The sequence below is a fragment of the Lampetra planeri genome, chromosome 81, assembly GCF_965212315.1.
Source record: "Lampetra planeri chromosome 81, kcLamPlan1.2.h2, whole genome shotgun sequence".
Classification (NCBI taxonomy): domain Eukaryota; kingdom Metazoa; phylum Chordata; class Hyperoartia; order Petromyzontiformes; family Petromyzontidae; genus Lampetra; species Lampetra planeri.
This window is the reverse complement of record NC_136185.1, coordinates 669,629-684,965: the sequence shown is the minus strand read 5'-3', so window position 1 is coordinate 684,965 and position 15,337 is coordinate 669,629. Positions and strand designations below refer to the sequence as shown.

The window sequence follows — 15,337 nt, the reverse complement described above, 5'->3', positions numbered from 1 at the left end:
AACCATATGTTGCTCCCTTACATGATGCGTCATCCCCCAATATTGCCTTGCCGGGGTCTGTTGCTGCTGACTCTCCCCTGCCTGCGTCCATTGATCTCGCTAGAGCGCCTGTCGTACCTGTTCCAGACAGGCCGGCCGTGACATTGCGGGGGACGAGGGGCCCTGCTCGGAGGACGCCTGCCAGGTCTGCGGGACCTTCGAGCCCTGCAGCCCTTCCGACCCAGCTGCGGGCACGGTCACAGGACAAGCCCAAGACTAACTCTTTAGAGACACGGGACGGCGGTGGACTTCCAGCTGCGACAGGGGGATTACCCCCTGTCGTTCCTCGACTTTCATCGCGTTCCCGTTCTGCGAGTGGGCCGCCGACCGTCCGGGACGGGCCGGCGACCCGCACACGTTCCAAATCGCTTACGTTTCGTTGATTGTTGCTGTCTTGTTATTTTTTTCTTACAGTTGTATTTATTGCATGCTTTTGTACGATCGTTGATGTTCATTGCGTTGTTGTTGTTCTTGTTGTTACATTATATGCTTAGTGTCCTTTAGGGGGGGAAGCTCGGTTCGCCGCATTACGATTTGCTATTGGTCAGCCGAGGTCGGCTGGGATTTTTCTACGGGGGAGGGTGGTGTAATGCGGGCGTAAGCGACCTTCCGGAGGTGACGTCACGGGGGGTGGAGTCATGTGACGTGGGGGTAAGGTTCGGGGCTTTAAGCGGGTAAACCGGAAGGGGAAGGTAGTCGGGGTGTGAGCGGAAAAGAGTGAGGCCACGCGGGCAAGTGTGGAGAAGGGGGGGGCGCCGACGGCGATCGGGAGCCAACCCCGAAGATAAGAGCAAGCTGCGGAGTGGTGTGCAGCTGGGGAGGAGACAGCCAGGAGGGCTGCGAGTTAGAGGCAGCGGTGTGGCTGCCAGGAGGAGCTGCGGAGAGAGAGAGAGAGGGGGCTGCTTGATAGAGGCAGCGGTGTGGCTGCCAGGAGGAGCTGCGGAGAGAGAGAGAGAGAGCAAGAAGCTGTGAGAGCTGCGGAGGGAGAAGAGCAGCAGAGAGTACAGCCAAGGGGGGGCTGTGTGAGAGAAACAGCAGCGGAGCTGCTGTTGTGGATCGGGCCGACATTGGAGTCAGCACCGTGGAGAAGCTACAGAGTAAAGACAGCCGTGTGGGTGTACAGCACGAACCGAATAATAAAGGACACTGAGCCAGACATCGTGGTCCAGTCGTTTATTACACATACACACTGCTGTATATACACACCGAAAGTAGTATGTTACAGACTAAAAGGTGATTGTTTTTGTTGCGTTTCTTTATTATGAAGCTAAACCATTCAGATGATTATTCAAAGTTTCACAGGTTAAACTGACGATATAAATCTTAGATGCCCCACAACACTGAAGTACGTTATACTTTTGAAAAAATACGCATTCAATTCTAATTCCCTCTGTTTCGACTCCAAACGATTGGAATCATTAATAATATTTTAAATGGTTGCCCCATGTTTAATGAGTGTAGTGAAGAAATTAGTTTAGTTTTTTTCATTCCATTTGTTTGCATTTGCTACGGCACACTGGTTGAGATTATTCTTCCCATTTATGAAATTTCTCTAGAATAATTTACATTTTCTTCATGAACTTCCTTGCATGCAATTGTTATTCTCGGAAGTAACTCTCCTCATATCTAACAAACCTAATCTCATGTGGCCATTGTGCTCAAGCCTAAGTTGAATTTTGCATTTCACTGCATAATTGTTCGCATGCTTTTGAATACGGATGGGCATCTCCTTGCATAATCATGTGCATGTTGTTAGTTTGCACATTAACAATGGCCTGTAAACGTCTATCAATGTATCGGCCTTAACTGTGAAATAACGCCTAAGATATCACAATGTTGATCGATATATACTTTAACTAAGAGGTGCATGCTTCATAGCGTGTTGACGTGGTTTTATAACTATGTTTAAGGACACTTGTTGATGAGGGTGTGTCTAGACAACGAAGGTGAATTGTTATATTCGCTCAATTAAAATGGTTGCAATTGCCGTGGATACCCATCTGGATGGTATAGTTTGTAAGCGTTGTTTATTATAATGTAACGCAACTATTATCACATTTCAGTCTATAGCAGAAAGTCCCGTGTGTTGTAACGCTGCTGTGTATGTACAGTGCTGTGTGCACTCATGTGTCTATATATTTTCCACGTGTTTTCACGCAACAGTCGGGAGACCTCGTTGGCCGCTGTGATGGCTATGAGCCTTCCCTCTAGGACATTGCTCACATTTACCGCAGTATGTATCGATATGGAAAACAGACATGACAACTGCGGGCCGCGGGATTTGAATTGCATTATAATTACTAGTATCACATTGTGGTCGTATTAAAATCACACTATCCACTGCTGGATCTGCCCTTTCAATGGATTCATATATATGTAGTGGTGGTATTGACGTGCGCCGACTGTGACAGTGATGGATCACGGGGCGGCGCGGGGTGCGGGGTTGGGCACGCGTTGTGGGCGTGGTGTGGACGCGCGCGCCGGGAGTGACAGATGACGGGGCGGCGCGGCGTGAGTGGTGAGGCACGATGAGATGTGGGAAAAGAGGATCGTAGCCAGCGCCCGGCGATTGGTCGAATAAGTGGGTGCTCGCAGCGACGTCCGCAGGTGGGGTATAAAGGGGGACGCGCGAGAGCACTCGGGGAGAGTTACCCAGTTGAAGACCCGAAGACGGAGCTGAAGACCTAGTGCCACGAGACCCCTAGTCCCGCCGTCCTTGTGGGGACCGGGGCCCTGTGTGGCTCGGAGGCGAGGCTGTGGGACCCGGGGTCCGACGCCCCCGTGGGTCGGGCTGGGGACCCACAGTCGAGACGGATACCCCGGGCAGGGAGTGTCCCGAGTAGCTCAGGGGCGTTAGTCGCCGAGTAGCTAAGTGGATGTTGGTCATCCGAGTAGCTCAGTGGCGTTTGTCGCCGAGTAGCTAAGTGGGTGTTTGTCACCCGAGATACTAAGTGGATGTTGGTCATCCGAGTAGCTCAGTGGGCGTTAGTCGCCAAGTAGCTAAGTGGGTGTTTGTCACCCGAGATACTAAGTGGGTGTTTGTCACCCGAGATACTAAGTGGGTGTTTGTCACCCGAGATACTAAGTAGGTGTTAGTCACCTGTGAACGAGTTTGATAAAATAAAGAGTGTGTTACCCGTGAAGTCGTCTCCCGCCGAGTTACTACATTACATATACACAGTATGATTATTTTACGTTAACGTATTGATTTTTTAACTGTTGAATTCCTGAAAGCTTCCAGCTGTAAGTAGCAGCTCGGCAAGACTGTGGGGTTAGAGCGGGGATATAAACGCGGCGCTTTTGGTTCGTGCCCACTTTTCCAGGCTCCACTTTATCGCCGCCACTATTTTATTTTTTATCAGCCAAAACTTCAGGCATGAGTTGTACTAATCACATACCTGCATTTCCCATATCCCCTCCCTTTGATGCTGCTAATCCTGCATAATGCACGGGCATAAGTAGTACTAATCACATACCTGCATTTCCCATAGCCCCTCCCTTTGATGCTGCTAATCCTGCATAATGCACGGGCATAAGTAGTACTAATCACATACCTGGATTTCCCATAAATATGCTAAATTCCTCTTGATATGCAAATTAGTTTGTCAAGGCGCCCTTCCCCCCCCCCCCCTTCCAACCCAGCTTATATAAATGCTCCAAGCACGTTTGCTGTTTCAACAAGACGCTGTCGCCTCGACAGACCTGGTTATCACCTGAGGACGGCTACTTGCGTTGTGGCCGAAACGTCGTGAGAATTGTTTTATTATGCTTTATTTTTATTATTTTATTACTTCCCTTCTACGTGACTTTACCAAAAGAACCAAGAAGAAGAAGAAAAAACTTTAGGCATTTCAAGAGGGTGTGGTTTGTTTTGAATAGTTTAGATCACCCACCCTGCGTGTCTCTGGGACCACCCGATACGCTCGCGATCCACCGCAGGATGACCCCTTCATCCCGACATTCACACCTGAGCCTCCGCGTTCCCGAACACTCGCACACACTGAAGGCACTTGTCGCCTTACATGGCGTCTGCCACCGACTGTTGGGCCACATTCCCTGGTGTTGGCCGTGAGCATGAATTTAACGTGACCGAGAATTGAGCTGTGCGCTAACCACTACACTACCTCTACACACACGCGAGTGTGCATGCACAGCAATATTAACGTCAATAGTGTTTTGCAGATTAATAAAAATCTAATTTTTTAAAGTTATCTAAGCGTTCGTTAACTGTACAATGCTTACAACAAACACGTGTACACACACACACGAGTCAAAGTCAAGTGTACTTACACAGCAGTGTAAATACACACACGCTTACAAGCGATGCCATTTCGATTATCATTAAAAGTGTATGACAAAAATACTTCAGTCTGCATTTCCCTGGTAACGCCTTTGAACTGGCAGAAGTTTGCAGCACATTGCAGGGTGAATATTAGCAAATTAACACGAATTTTGCGGTGACATGAATATGCGTATTCAGGATTAAGCTCAATAGCCAGATTACATAAGCTAATAGCTAGATATGCAGATTGTATATTCAAAAAATAACAATTGAATGTAAAGTTCATGAAATGCAACGTCGGAGAACTTAATCTTTCATCAATGCAACATCATTCCAAACGACCCCACCATTCGTGTGCTGGTGTCATTGACCCAATTCGATTGATACCTGTGACTTACAGCTTTCCACACCTTACGCCACGCTCCCACGCCCCCTTCATTCGTTTTTTTGTTTATCAGAAGGAGGCACTCCCTGTTGTTTATCAATCCCCTGCCAGGAGTAAAGTTTTGACAAAACAACCCCCTTCCTTCATTGACGGTGTCGGACGGTGACGCTGTGGTGGATGTGAGCAATGTCCCGGAGGGAAGGCTCGTAGCCACCACAGTGGCCCAACGAGGTCTTTGGAAAGTGCGAGGGGCTGGTAACCCCTCAATAGTCAATGCAATTAGCAAAAAAACTCGTCGAAAATTTTAAATACGTGCAAAATATTGAACACATACACACTGGTGTATATACACACCGAAGGTCGTATGTTACAGACTAGAAGATGACGATTGTTTTTTTTTGCGTAACGTTATTATAAACCACGCTTTCAAGCTAAACCATTCAGATGATTATTCAAAGTTTATGACAGAAATTATAACAAAACACACTCGTTTGCTAAAAGCGCCATGCTCAACACGAGTGTCCTTAAATATGTTTATTAAACAGGTTCAGAACAGTATTAACTTGCACCTATTAGTCCAAGATGGGGCCGGCTAGTTTTTTTTAGGCTAGTCCCGTGTGTGTTTGTTGTGTGAGGTGTCTTGATAGCAGTCGTTCTCCACTGTAGTCCTGGCATCTGCTGCTCAGATTTCTTCCACAGCTGTGGTCCCAGTGGCACCGTCTCTCTGGGGAACCATGTGGTGTGTGTGTGTGTGTGTGACGTGTATCACGGGGTGTGTGCCTGGGATGTGTCACGGGGTGGGTGGGTAGTCTGGTGATAGTGGTCATGGTTGGCAGCGATCCACGACCACAACAACCACCCCTACTGTGTGGTGGACATGCCACCACAAAGCAGCACGCGGCGGAGGAGTGAGGTGATCGCTCTCGCCACGCGAGCAAGGCCCCCTCGCTTCCTCTTCTTTCCCTGCATCAACAACAACAACAACCGCCATTCGCCACTAAGTGGCGGTGACTCCACCACGACGCTTGTGCCAGGCCAAGTGCACCTTGAGGCTACCATGTGAAGTGCCGAACGCCCGCTGGCAGGAGGTCACGGGGCAGACCCAGCAGGTGCCACGGGTCGACTGACCGAGATGACTGGCTGATGCACCACCTGTGCCCCCTACTGTACCAACTTGCTGTGCTTTGGCCACCCGGCGCTCCGCTCATTGTTGTGAGCGTCGCTCCTCCTCCCTCCGTTGTTGTTGGAGGGCGACTGCCTCCAACTGCCCAGTAGCGTCCTTCACGAGCCTGCATCACCACCTCCACCACCTGCACCTCCTCCTTTGTCTCGTCCTCCATCTCTACCTCTTCGTCGTCCACCACCATCTTTTCTCCCTTCTCTGTGTTCTCCATTCTCTCCTCCTGTTCCTCCTCAACCTCCTCGTCCTCCACCACCTCCACCTTCTCCTCCTCCTGTTCCTCCTCAACCTCCTCGTCCTCCACCACCTCCACCTTCTCCTCTTCTTGTTCCAACTCTGTCTTCTTCTCCATCTTCTCTGCTTGGAAGTCCTCTTCTCCAAAGCTTGGAGCAATCGGGCCCTGCACTGGAGTGGTGGTGGTGATGGTGGTGGTGGCAGCGGTGGTGGCGGTGGCAGTGGTTACTGCGGTGATGGTGGCGGCGGTGATGGTGGTGGCGGTGGTGGTGGTGGCGGTGATGGTGGTGGTGGCGGCAGTGGCGGTGGCGGCGGTGATGGTGGCGGTGGTGGTAGCGGTGGCGGTGGTGGTGGCAGCTGTGGTGGTGGTGGCAGGGGTGTTGGTGGAGGTGCCGGCGGTAGTGGTGGTGGTGATGGTAGCGGTGGTGATGGTGCCGTCGGTAGTGGTGGTGGTGGCGGCGGTAGTGGTGGCGGCGGTGGCGGTGGTGGCGGTGATGGTGGCGGCGGTGGTGGCGGTGGTTTCGGTGGCGGCTGTGGTGGTGATGGTAGTGGCGGCAGTGGTGGTAGTGGAGGTGCCGGCGGTAGCGGTGGTGATGATGGTAGCAATGCTGGCGAGGCGCTGCTCCTGCACGAGGCGCTTCTCCTCCTCAACGCGTTTCACGTTGGCGAGACACTTCTCCTCCTCCTGCTCCAGACGCTTCTCCTCAGCACACTTCATCTCGCGATGATGCGTCTCATCAATGAAGTACTTCACTTGAATGATTCGCTTCTTGAGAAGAACGTCTCGGAAGCACTTCTCTTCTGTGCGGCACGTCGCCCTGGCAATGCGCTGCACATCAAAGAGGCGCTCCTCTTCCATGGTGCATCTTCCTTTGCCAAGGTTCTTTTCATCTTCTTGGTTCTTTCGGTAAAGTCACGTAGAAGGGAAGTAATAAAGTAATAAAAATAAAACATAATAAAATAATTCTCACGACGTTTCGGCCACAACGCAAGCAGCCGTCCTTTACGTGACTTTACCGAAAGAACCATGAAGATGAATCTCTGCAGTTTAGAGGACATTGTCGGGTGAATATTAGCAAATTCACAGGAAGCACGGAATTATGCATGGAGATGTATGTAATTATTCAAACAGAAGTGTACAATTACGCAGTATAATGTACATACGTATTAAGGTTAAATTACAATGGCCAGATTCGCTAAGCTATGTTGCTACATATGCGGATTGTTAATGTAAAAATTAACAATTGAATGCAAAGTCCATGATAGGCCAAGTCGAGAACAAAGGATTTGGATGCTAGAGGGGAGTTATAAGGGGCTTAAATTTAGGCCTCAAGACCATTTCGAGAGGGATTTCACTGAGGATAGACGCGCAACTCCTCGCTCTGCAGATTACCCTTCTCCTGCGAGACCCAGCCTGGCGAGCACGATTGTCTGGCGACTGGGAGAGTTCGTGGCGATCTCTTCAGACGGGTTACAGGGACATCGACACGCCGTGCATCAACAAGTAAGTGTCTTCGTTAGTGGATACAACTGGTAGACGCGTGTAGCCCGACTTACGAGACGTTACTGTGTGTCGGTTAGACGTTAGTGAGAGTTTGCTTTTTGGCGATTTGAGACAGACATGCACGCAGCTTAGAGGGTGCCTTTAACTCTCAACAACACCCGCGACTGTTACTCTGCTCTGAAGAATCAGTCACATGGAGCAGATACTCTCTCCACAGAGCCACGCACACACAGGCAAGAAGCCGTTCAATTGCTCTGTGTGTGGGAAGGCATTTTCACGGAAATCACATCTTAACACTCACCAGAAAACACACACGGGCGAGAAGCCGTTCAATTGCTCTGTGTGTGGGAAGGCATTTTCACGGAAATCACATCTTATCACTCACCAGAAGACACACACGGGTGAGAAGCCATTCAAGTGCTCTGTGTGTGGGAAGGCGTTTTCACGGAAATCACATTTTCACAGTCACCAGAAAACACACACAGGCGAGAAGCCATTCAAGTGCTCTGTGTGTGGGAAGGCATTTTCACGTAAATCACATCTTAACAGACACCAGAAAACACACACAGGCGAGAAGCCATTCAAGTGCTCTGTTTGTGGTAAGGCATTTGCACAGACATCACATCTTCACATGCACCAGAAAACACACACGGGCGAGAAGCCGTTCAAGTGCTCTGTGTGCGGGAAGGCATTTTCACGTAAATCACATCTTAACAGACACCAGAAAACACACACAGGCGAGAAGCCATTCAAGTGCTCTGTTTGTGGTAAGGCATTTGCACAGACATCACATCTTCACATGCACCAGAAAACACACACGGGCGAGAAGCCGTTCAAGTGCTCTGTGTGCGGGAAGGCATTTTCACATAAATCACATCTTAACACTCACAAGAAAATACACACGGGCGAGAAGCCATTCAAGTGCTCTACGTGTGGGAAGGCATTTGCGGAGAAATCAACTCTTAACAGACACCAGAAAACACACAAGAACGAGAAGCCATTCAGTTGCACTGTGTGCGGGAAGGCATTTTCACGGAAATAAAATCTTCACAGTCACCAGACAACACACTCGGGTGAAAAGCGAATCAATTGCTCTTCGAGGGAGAGGACATGTTCACGGTCATCACCACGAAACAAACATCAGAAGATCCGCAATGATAGGGAAGTGAAATGCAAAGTGCTGCAATGAGTCCTGAAAAAAATGCATCTTTCGTTCCTATACAGGTGGATCCTGAGAGATGCCTAGATGTAGTGGATGTCATGAGTCCTGCCAACAATTCCTCTTTCGATCTCATGCAGTTGGATCCTGAGAGGTTGCTGGATGTAATGAGCCCTGACGACAATTCCTCTTTCGACCCCATGCAGGTGGATACTGAGAGATGTCTGCTGGAATGGCTGGAGAGTCAAAGTTTTGAGTACTTCTGTTAACTCTTGAAGTCCTGGAATGTGCATGTTTGTGTCTCTGTTAGATCAGTTAATAAGGTACGAAATATTATTTCCGTGATTTGCAGTACTCCAAGCTAGATTGATGTTTCGGCCACAACGCAAGCAGCCGTATTCAGGTGGAGAACAGGTCTGTCAAGTAGTCATTCAGACTCTGTCTACTTGACAGACCTATTCTCCACCTGAAGATGGCTGCTTGCGTTGTGGCCGAAAATTCGTGAAAATTATTTCATTATGTTTTATTTTTATTATTTTATTACTTCACTTCTACGTGACTTTACCAAAAGAACCAAGAAGATTGATCCCTGCAGTCACGAAAGCTTTAAATCGAAATAGAGTGATGTTGTGAATGCTCTATAATGTGTTCAGATGAACGTATTCCTTTTAAGTTCCAGAAGTGTTCACTTATTTCAGGATGACAACAATGTTATACTTCTATAGATGCGTTGCTTCGTCTGGTGATTGTATCATCGGGACTGGTAAATGTGTGGTGTTTATGGTCATCTTCTCACAGCTAATTGCGTGTTGAAGTTTATTCTAGACGTCGTCACGTTAAGGTGGTGCTTTGTAGTCCTATCGGACTACTTGTTGATGTGTTGTGAAGCGCAGTGGTTGTGTGGTGGTTCAATTTATAATTGTACTCTCGTGGTTAAGTGGTTTTGTTTAGCTAAAGTTGGAGAAATACTGTGATCACAACTTTGCTCTATATTTTAAACATGTTCTTGAATTTTTTTATCATTGTGTAATAAATAAATAACTTAATAATAGGTTTCAGAGTGTGCCTGGATTGCACGTTCGTTGTTCTTGTGTTTGATGGCTTGGACTTCTGGACGAATGGCTTCAGTCGAAAAGGATGTCAATGGGGAAATCGACGTTTACGTGTTAGATTTTAAGAATATGTTTTAACTGTAGAAAATTGGGAAATAATTTGCCCAGTTCCTTCCTGTTTGAGCAAGCGTATTAATACATATTTCGATACGACTGTTAACGTGAATTTTCTTGCAGATTAATAAAGACCTGAATTGTTTTTAAAGATGACTGATCGTACGTTATTTCAACCATATCCTTTCTTTAAAAAACACGGACGAGTAGACATACACACACAAGTGTGCTTATAAACACGACTGTCTATACAGCGGTGTGCATTCACACACGAGTGTGCATGTGTTTCTACGAGTTTTAACTTTAATTTTCTTGCAGAACAATGAAAACCTGACATGTTAAAGATGACTAATCGTCCCTTATTGCTGCAATGTTCATAGCGAACACGTGTGGAGGCGAGTTTCAGGTGAAGCATCTCCAGCACACAAGTTGACCCTCACCCGCCAGCATCGTGGCTGTCCGCTGATCACACTCATGACGTCACACTCATGACGTCACACGCACGAGCTGTAGGGGCGGGGCTCTGTCCGCTCAGTGGCGCTGTTTTCATTAATTTAGCACCACGAGCGGGGAGTCTCATCCCTGTAGTTCCCTGTTGTGGTGCCGCATTCATCACCACGTTGCCCCTCAATTATTTGTACGACACAATATGAAAATAAGTTGTCTGTTCCACTACACATACTTACACGGGTACACACATACACACTCCCTTGTACGCACACCCACACACGAGTGGACATACACAGTGCTGGAGGAAAATGCACGAATGTGCATACACACCGCTTTGTACATACACACACGGGTGCACATGCATACACTAGTGCGTACATCCATTTGTGCATCTATACATACAACACATATGTATAGATGCACAAATGAGTGTAAATACATTGGGGTGTAGATACATGCGCAGTGTAATTGCACACAGCAATGTAAATAAACACATGTGCACGTATACAGCAGTGTGCATGCTCAGGGATTGCGTTCCAATACACACACAAATGTGCGAGCACGTACTATTGTACATACATACACACGTGTACAGACCCACACGTGTCCATGAACGAGTGTAAATACACACACGAGTGCACATGCACACGAATGTACCCACAGAGAAGTACACACCCATGTACATACACATGGCTACAGTTCCCTGCTGTAATGGCTGGTGCTTATGCTAGAAGGTGGCATGTGTTGTATTTATTGCACAGCAAATGCTGTGAGCGTGCTGTCTTGTTTATTCCAAACGTTGTCACGTTAAGGTGGTGCTTCGTAGTCCTATCGGATTACTTGTTGATGTGGTGTGATGCGCATTGGTTGCGAGGTGTTTCAATTCCTGATTTTACTCTCGTTGTTAAGTGGTCTTGTTGAGCTAAAGTTGGAGAAAGACATTGCTCACACACGCTAACAAGCGATACCATTTCGATTATCAATAAAAGTGTATGACAGCAATCGTAATAATTGTCGTGAATTAAATTAAACGAATCACCTTGATTTACTGACGCGCTCATATCAACACAAATACTTAAATATGTTTTATAAAACATATTTTATATTTATAAAACAAAGTCAGTACAGTATACATTTGCACCTCTTAGTCGAAATCGAACTGGACATCAGCATTTTGATACTTCAGACTGTATGTCGATGTTAAATCCTCTAAACTTGCATCAGTTTAAAGGACATTGTCGTGTGAATATTTGCAAATTAACACGAAGCACGGAATTATGCATGGCTATGTAAATCTTTATTTAAACGGAAGCGTGCAATTATGCAGTGAGATATGCATATGTATTAAGGTTAAATTACAATGGCCGGATTAGCTAAGCTATGTTGCTACATATGCGGATTGTTAATGTAAAAATTAACAATTGAATGCAAAGTCTATGATAGGCCAAGTCGAGAACAAAGGATTTGGATGCTAGAGGGGCGTTATAAGGGGCTTAAATTCAGACCTCAAGACCATTTCGAGAGGGATTTCACTGAGGATAGACGCTCGACTCCTCTCTCTGCAGATTACCCTTCTCCTGCGAGAACCAGCCTGGCGAGCCCGATTGCCTGGCGACTGGGTGAGTTCGTGGCGATCTCTTCAGACGGGTTACAGGGACATCGACACGCCGTGCATCAACAAGTAAGTGTCTTCGTTAGTGGATAAACCTGGTAGTCGCGTGTAGCCCGACTTACGAGACGTTACTGTGTGTCGGTTAGACGTTAGTGAGAGTTTGCTTTTTGGCGATTTGAGCCAGACATCCACGCAGCTTAGAGGGTGCCTTTAACTCTCAACAACACCCGCGACTGTTACTCTGCTCTGAAGAATCAGTCACATGGAGCAGATAAACTCTCCACAGCGCCACGCACACATGGGCGAGAAGCCGTTCAAGTGCTCTTTGTGTGGGAAGGCATTTTCACAGAAATCACATCTTGACAGTCATCAGAAAACACACACAGGCGAGAAGCCATTCAGGTGCTCTGTGTGTGGGAAGGCATTTGCAGAGAAATCAAATCTTCACAATCACCAGAAAACACACACTGGCGAGAAGCCGTTCAAGTGCTCTGTTTGTGGGAAGGCATTTTCACAGAAATCAAATCTTCACAGTCATCAGAAAACACACACGGGCGAGAAGCCATTCAATTGCTCTGTGTGTGGGAACTCATTTGCATGGAAATCACATCTTCATAGGCACCAGAAAACACACACGGGCGAGAAGCCGTTCAAGTGCTCTGTTTGTGGGAAGGCATTTGCGGAGAAATCATATCTTAACAAACACCAGAAGACACACTCGGGTGAGAAGCCATTCAAGTGCTCTGTTTGCGGGAAGGCATTTGCACAGAAATCTATTCTTTACAGGCATCATAAAACACACACGGGCGATAAGCCATTCAAGTGCTCTGTTTGTGGGAAGGCATTTGCGAATAAATCAACTCTAAACAGTCACCAGAAAACACACACGGCGAGAAGCCATTCAAGTGCTCTGTTTGTGGGAAGACATTTGCAAGGAAAACTATTCTTTACAGGCATCAGAAAACACACACGGGCGAGAAGCCGTTCAATTGCTCTATTTGTGGAAAGGCATTTGGTGATAAATCAAATCTTCACAGGCATCAGAAAACACACAAGCGAATAAATTGCTCTCCGAGGGAGAGGACATGTTCACGGTCATCACCACGAAACAAGCATCAGAAGATCAGCAATGATAGGGAAGTGAAATCAAAAGGTGTAATGCAAAGTGCTGCAATGCGTCCTGAAAAAAATGCATCTTTTGATCCTATACAGGTGGATCCTGAGAGATGCCTAGATGTAGTGGATGTCATGAGTCCTGACAACAATTCCTTTTTCGACCTCATGCAGTTGGATCCTGAGAGGTTGCTGGATGTAATGAGCCCTGACGACAATTCCTCTTTCGACCCCATGCAGGTGGATACTGAGAGATGTCTGCTGGAATGGCTGGAGAGTCAAAGTTTTGAGTACTTCTGTTAACTCTTGAAGTCCTGGAATGTGCATGTTTGTGTCTCTGTTAGATCAGTTAATAAGGTACGAAATATTATTTCCGTGATTTGCAGTACTCCAAGCTAGAGTGATGTTTCGGCCACAACGCAAGCAGCCGTATTCAGGTGGAGAACAGGTCTGTCAAGTAGTCATTCAGACTCTGTCTACTTGACAGACCTATTCTCCACCTGAAGATGGCTGCTTGCGTTGTGGCCGAAAAGTCGTGAAAATTATTTCATTATGTTTTATTTTTATTATTTTATTACTTCACTTCTACGTGACTTTACCAAAAGAACCAAGAAGATTGATCCCTGCAGTCACGAAAGCTTTAAATCGAAATAGAGTGATGTTGTGAATGCTCTATAATGTGTTCAGATGAACGTATTCCTTTTAAGTTCCAGAAGTGTTCACTTATTTCAGGATGACAACAATGTTATACTTCTATAGATGCGTTGCTTCGTCTGGTGGTTGTATCATCGGGACTGGTAAATGTGTGATGTTTATGGTCATCTTCTCACAGCTAATTGCGTGTTGAAGTTTATTCTAGACGTCGTCACGTTAAGGTGGTGCTTTGTAGTCCTATCGGACTACTTGTTGATGTGTTGTGAAGCGCAGTGGTTGTGTGGTGGTTCAATTTATAATTGTACTCTCGTGGTTAAGTGGTTTTGTTTAGCTAAAGTTGGAGAAATACTGTGATCACAACTTTGCTCTATATTTTAAACATGTTCTTGAATTTTTTTATCATTGTGTAATAAATAAATAACTTAATAATAGGTTTCAGAGTGTGCCTGGATTGCACGTTCGTTGTTCTTGTGTTTGATGGCTTGGACTTCTGGACGAATGGCTTCAGTCGAAAAGGATGTCAATGGGGAAATCGACGTTTACGTGTTAGATTTTAAGAATATGTTTTAACTGTAGAAAATTGGGAAATAATTTGCCCAGTTCCTTCCTGTTTGAGCGAGCGTATTAATAAATATTTCGATACGACTGTTAACGTGAATTTTCTTGCAGATTAATAAAGACCTGAATTGTTTTTAAAGATGACTGATCGTACGTTATTTCAACCATATCCTTTCTTTAAAAAACACGGACGAGTAGACATACACACACAAGTGTGCTTATAAACACGACTGTCTATACAGCGGTGTGCATTCACACACGAGTGTGCATGTGTTTCTACGAGTTTTAACTTTAATTTTCTTGCAGAACAATGAAAACCTGACATGTTAAAGATGACTAATCGTCCCTTATTGCTGCAATGTTCATAGCGAACACGTGTGGAGGCGAGTTTCAGGTGAAGCATCTCCAGCACACAAGTTGACCCTCACCCGCCAGCATCGTGGCTGTCCGCTGATCACACTCATGACGTCACACTCATGACGTCACACGCACGAGCTTTAGGGGCGGGGCTCTGTCCGCTCAGTGGCGCTGTTTTCATTAATTTAGCACCACGAGCGGGGAGTCTCATCCCTGTAGTTCCCTGTTGTGGTGCCGCATTCATCACCACGTTGCCCCTCAATTATTTGTACGACACAATATGAAAATAAGTTTTCTGTTCCACTACACATACTTACACGAGTACACACACACACTCCCTTGTACACACACCCACACACGAGTGGACATACACAGCGGTGGAGAAAAATGCACGAATGTGCATACACACCGCTTTGTACATACACACACGGGTGCACATGCATACACTAGTGCGTACATCCATTTGTGCATCTATACATACAACACATATGTATAGATGCACAAATGAGTGTAAATACATTGGGGTGTAGATACATGCACAGTGTAATTGCACACAGCAATGTAAATAAACACATGTGCACGTATACAGCAGTGTGCATGCTCAGGGATTGCGTTCCAATACACACACAAATGTGCGAGCACGT

General features: G+C 46.5%; 2 pseudogenes; one reads left to right on the top strand and one right to left on the bottom strand.

The window, feature by feature from the left end:
• LOC144738276 (uncharacterized) overlaps positions 1 to 6,979 on the bottom strand; it is a 71,962-nt pseudogene extending 64,983 nt beyond the window's left edge.
• The window catches only part of LOC144738284 (uncharacterized), a 432,396-nt pseudogene that overhangs the window by 95,319 nt on the left and 321,740 nt on the right, over positions 1 to 15,337 (top strand).